The following is a 6067-nucleotide window of genomic DNA, read 5'->3' as shown; positions in this document are numbered from 1 at the left end:
AGGAGGACTTTTATCAAATTAAAATCATTCATTCATTTTGGGAGATGAAATGTACATTTCATCAATCCCCTAAATCCAATGATTTTAACTCAACAAAGTCAAATCAACATTGACCAAGGTCCAACAACACAAGTCAAACTCAACAAGTCAATACCAAAAGCTCAACACAATTTATTTTGCAAGTTAACAAATAAAATCAATTAAAAAATGCATTAAATTAAATTATGGTTGGTCAAAATCCTAAAACCTCATCAAAACACATAAGAAATGGCCATGAGATTTATCATAGGTCTAACAAGGTCAAAGGACCTTGGAGAAAAAATTTCAATATTTTTGGAAACTTAAAAGTATTTTTAAACAATTTAAAATATGCACAAAAACAATTAAATCATGAAAAATATTAATAATGATCCAAAAAATAATTTTAATTCAGAAAATGAAAGAGGAGTTTATTTATATTTTTTGGATCAATATTAAAATTAATATGAATTAATGAAAATAAACAATTAAACTAAAAATCAGAAAATGCAAAAATACGTGGACCACTTGATCTCCCTCATTAATTGAGGAGGCAGATCAAGTGGATCTCAGCGTGCGTCCGATGATTGACTCTAGTCAATGCGCTGCAGGGATGGTAATCAAAACCAGCGCGTGAGATTAAAACAAATTGAAAGGATCATATGGTTCAGAAGCGTGCCAACACACCGCCGAAGCTATAACTCCAGTCTTCTTCTCCGGTGGACCTCACCGGACTGGTCCACCTTCAACCATCACAAAAATAAAAAAGGAGGACATGAATTTAAAGTAAAAATACTCAGGAGCTCGAATCTGGCCTCAATTTCATCTAACTCCAAGTATATTAAAAGATATAAGGAGTTGGAATTTGAGGATCATGACCTGAGTTGCTTCGATTTGACCTCAAAGCAACTCAATCTTCTTGCCTACATTGGTAGGACTTCATACAACCAAAAATCAAGAAGAATTATGGAGAATTGAGTGAGAATCAAAGAAATGAAAAAAAAAATGAGAAAATCACCTCCATTGCAGGTTCAGATGGCCACGATCTTGCTTCCAACTTCACTTAGCCTTACTCTGGATGCTTGATAGAGTAGAATTGAATTAAAAAGTAAGCAGGACTCTTGGAGATTTGAATCTAAAAAATGTGGAGATTCAAACTCGATTTCCAATGGAAATCCTCAAGGTTATCCTTTGAATGAGAGGGTTTAGGGCTGGGGATTCAAAGCTGGCGCGCAAGTGTCCTCAATTCTGATCATGGAGGGCTCTATTTATAGCCAAAGCATTTGATATTTGCACACTTGTTTCAAAACTCCAAAAATAGCAATTACCTTTGCATGGATACATGGGCGTGTGATAGGCCCATGTAATCATTGAATCAGGTCCAAAATTATGTACAAACATTGCTGAAGTCATGTTAGCAAGCCATGCATTTGTGTATGGAAGATGCAAGTTCAATTATTCCAAATGGTGATCTAACTTTAAGCCATGCGCAAGTCACTCATACTTTGTCCAAATGGGATGAATTTGGATTTTTTGGAAAGTTTAGATCAAGAGGAACAACTTTCATGTTGATCACTTGTTTATTTGAAACTTGGATCATGATGAATTTTTAGGTGGAAGTTTGGAAAATCATATATATCAAAAACAATTCGAAGTGTCAAGCCATATGTTCACTTCTTTCACCTTTCCTAACTTTTTATATGAGCTTCAAATGAGAAAAGTTCCTTCATCAAAGTTGTAACTCTCTAAATATCCTTCAAAATGGTTACAAATGTGACCTCATTTGGATTTATTATGAAGGAGTTATGCATTTTATAAGTTGAGGAAAATCACTTGTTCAATGGCATTGGTCCAAAATTACCTATAATGTCTCCTCATATCACATGCATTTAAAGGTTGAATTTGATCTTCCTCCAAACATAGAAGTTGAAGTAGACATCTTGAATATGATGAAACTTTAATAGCTTTCATACCATAAAAAGTGAGAAAGTTATGGTCTTGGTAAGTTGACCTCCAAATTAGGGTTTAGACAAAATGACCTATAATATGTTTCCACAAAAAATGACTTTCCAAGAAAAACTAGCTATAGACCTCAACATGAAAGTTGTTTGGAATGTCACTTAGAGTAACGTTTCTCTTGGAATCATTTTCATATGACAAATATTGTAGGAGATAGGGTCTAGGGAACCCCAGTTTTGATCAGTTGAATTCCTCTGGTCAACCACCATGAACCAACTTGCTAGCTTGCTATTCTCTTGACGTTTGGGACTCATGGAGGATCATATATGCATAAGATGATTAAATTTGAAGTATCCCTTGAAATATTTGATCAATTGTTGAAGAAGCTTGTTGGAGAAGTCACATAAGATACCTAGATGAATTAAGGTTTCCCAGGCAAACCAATTCCAAACTCTTGATAATTTCTTGATCAAAATAACATGTGAAGATCACGGGGATCCACATATGATACTTAGAGACATATTAAACCATTTCTTGATTGAGCTCCTTGCATTGAGGGTCTTAAATCCTAGATGTGAGCTTGATAGATCAAAGGTGAGCATGTGCACTACCTACAAAAAGAGTCAAACTATATAATGACATATTTTTGGTTTTTTGGTTAGTAAATGATAAAATACAAAGTATGATACAACCAAATGTGCTTGGTGATCTCTCCCAATGCAAACTCAATGAATGAAGTGCATATGATGAGATATCATGAGGGATCTTAGGGTCAAAATTGGAGTCCTACCGCTGCCCCTATTTAAGGACGTCCTAGTTGAGGAGATGAAGGTTAAAATATTCGTATCGACTCAGTAGAATGGACTTAAATAACAACATATAGAAGCAAATTTTGGTCTCTAAGAGACCTCCTGATGCATATGATATGAATGTTAAAAATAATCTGTGTGGGGAAAATGTTGCCACAAAGGAAAAGAATCTGGAGAAACTGGAAGTTCGCAGGAGTATAACGCATTCCGTAGGGAAAACTAATTGGGGGTACAAAGACTCTAGGGGATAAAAGGGGTTATGCGTAGGCCAGGCTACGACTTTTAAAACTTCTGGGGGAACGGGTAGATCAGAACAAAGCTGAAATACTCGAACCAAGTAGGGAAAGGCGATTTCATTGAAGAAATACGCACACAAGCTCAACTGGGGAAGAAACAATCTTCAACACAGGAGTGATAGAAATATATTATCCATTACCGGATACTAGTCAAGGGGATAACAAATTCTGACAGGGAAGACATTCGTTACTGGTTAGGGTAAACATATCAAGGATGGCTCACTGAGGGAAACCAGGAGGTGTATTCATTACCAGTTACTGGGCAAGAATAAGTTGTTAGGGAAAGGCCAAAATAGGATTTACAACTACCAGTTACTGGGTAGAAGACCAAAGGGAGAGAATATCCGTCACTGGTTAAAGTGAACATATCAAGGATGAACTCAAAGGAAAGAAAATTCATCATCGGTTAGGATGAACTTATCAAGGATAAACTTGCCTGGGGAAATTAGGAAGGATATTTGTCACCGGTTAAGATGAACATATCAAGGATAAACTACATGAGAAAGTGGGAATTACATCTATCGAATACAGGATAAAATACCAACAAGAGAATATCCGTCATCGGTTAGGATGAACATATCAAGGATAGACTCAGAAGGGAAAAGTAGGAATTATATCTATCAGTTACTGGATAGAATACCACCAAGAGAACATCCGTCATCGATTAGGATGAACATATCAAGGATAGACTCTGCAGAAGGGGAAAAAGAAGGATTTATAACTATCGGTTATTGGACAGAAGACCGCAAAGAGAAGGAAACCCATCACCGATTAGGATGAACATATCAAGGATTAACTCTCTGGGGAAGAAATAGGGATTACAACTACCTTTTTACTGGGTAGAATACCAAAAAGAGAATATTCGTCATCGGTTAAGATGAACATATCAAGTATAAACTTAAAGTAGGGGAATAAAATATCTGTCATCGGTTAGGATGAACATATCAAAGATATACTTCCCAGGGAAACGTGAAAACGAATTCGCTGGGGATAAAAAAGTTGCTCTCGCCGGGTATTGGGCAAAGTGACAATACTTGCAAAATAAGAAGAATATTACCAATTACTCGGTAATAAACTCTAAGGGAACCAAAAGCATATATCTAGGTAAGATCTAGAAAGAAATGGTCAATCAAAGACTCAACCCAATGAGGATCTAACTCAAGGGGAGTGGTTTCATCCAGATAATCCACTTGGGAGTAGACTGAAATAATGACCATCCACGAGGAAATAACTCTGTGGGGAAAGAGAAAGGTTAAAGTTTTTCTGCTTAATGGGCTGACATTCTACAATTGAAAGAGGACAGACAAACTAAATCTTCATGGGGGAAAAGTATACCACCATAGCAAAGGATCAAAATGAACAATGCACCACCAAGTGTAATAATGCAATAATGAAATTATATGAGTGTATATGTATATGTATATATGATGATTATGCTTACAAAATGATCACGAAGGATACAAATGTCATTGGTTTGGATCATCGATACAACTCCTAGCCAATCCTCACAGGAGGGAAACAACAGCTGGAGAGAGATCAAACGTCTCGATGGCTCAATCCGGGATGGGGAAAGCACAAGGAGAGGATCCACTGAGGAAACTGCTACAAACTCTGTGGGGAATTTTAGGTCAACTTCATATCAAATGGGAGAAAACCTTGCAGGGGATAACCATAATAGCTGCTCAAAATCAGGACTAACTCTGACGACTTGTGGGGAAGTAAAATTCTATTAAACCCATTAATAACGCGCCTACAACTCAAGGGAGGCCAACAAACTCAGCTTGGGAAACCAACAAAACCACGTCGCTGAAAAACTGCGAGGGATGAAATAGGGATCACGCCCACTACTGGGGGGAGAACCAACAATGCTCCACATTTAGGGCTCACCATTTTTCAAACCGCTGTTGATATTCCTTTAAATGATATCGATTTCTTAAAGTAACTACTTTTATATATTTAAGAAAACATGATTTTGATTTAAAATTTAATTTCAAACATGATCATAATAAAATTAAAATCTATTTGGCTGAATAATAAATAAGAGTAGAAACAATTGGATAAAAGCTCAACTTTATTTAATAGGATGGTAGTCTGTAAATGACAAGACTCCATAGATCTTTACAAAAGTTGAAAAATGGTAATTTACATGGAAAAGGGCTACATTGAATACAATGATCACTAATGCTTCTACCAACTTTTGATATCCGCTGTGCTCTTGGCGTCCCCATGAGGATGATGAAATAGAATTAACCGACTTGCTCAAGAATGTCTTCAAAACTGAAGATCAGCAGGATGCAGTTACTTTCTATAATCCCTTATTTTTGCATAAATTTCCCCAAGGTGGGGTACTCAATTTATCGGGATAATTTTTCTGTTTTTTTGTCTCTAACTTTTTCTTGGATCGCCCTTTCGGGTTTTCAATCCACCGAGACACTCATTTTTGCCAAAGCCGCCTTTTCGGGTTTTCAACTTAGCGAGTCGTTCTTTTCTTTTTTAGGCAAAGTATTTCTTGACAGCATCTGCGTTCACAGGACGAGTGAACTCTTCACCATCCATAGTTGTAAGGATCAAAGCACCGCCTGAAAAGGCTCTCTTAACAACATATGAGCCTTCATAATTAGGAGTCCATTTGCCCCTAGCGTTAGGTTTGAAAGATAGAATATTTGATCGGGAAAATAGCAAGTGTACTATTTTTCCTTTTATAGTAATAATGGGGAAATTCCCCGAATTCTGCATGACACGGCTCGTGTCAGGCTACTGTTTTCTTTCTTCTGCTTCCCTTGCCCTGACACGACCCGTGTCAGGCCTCCTGTACCAGGGTTTTCTGCTCTTTTGCGTGCCGGTCTCTTGCACTGTCGTGTTCTGAGTTCTTCGGTTCTTCTACCTGGATCTGTCGGACAAAAACACAGTTATCCCACGCATAAAATTAAGATAAACAAAGTAAAATATAACAAGATTAATAATGCGTAAATAAAATAACGGAAG

This window comes from Lathyrus oleraceus, chromosome 3, assembly GCF_024323335.1.
Source record: "Lathyrus oleraceus cultivar Zhongwan6 chromosome 3, CAAS_Psat_ZW6_1.0, whole genome shotgun sequence".
In the NCBI taxonomy this organism is placed as follows: domain Eukaryota; kingdom Viridiplantae; phylum Streptophyta; class Magnoliopsida; order Fabales; family Fabaceae; genus Lathyrus; species Lathyrus oleraceus.
This window is presented reverse-complemented; position numbering follows the sequence as displayed.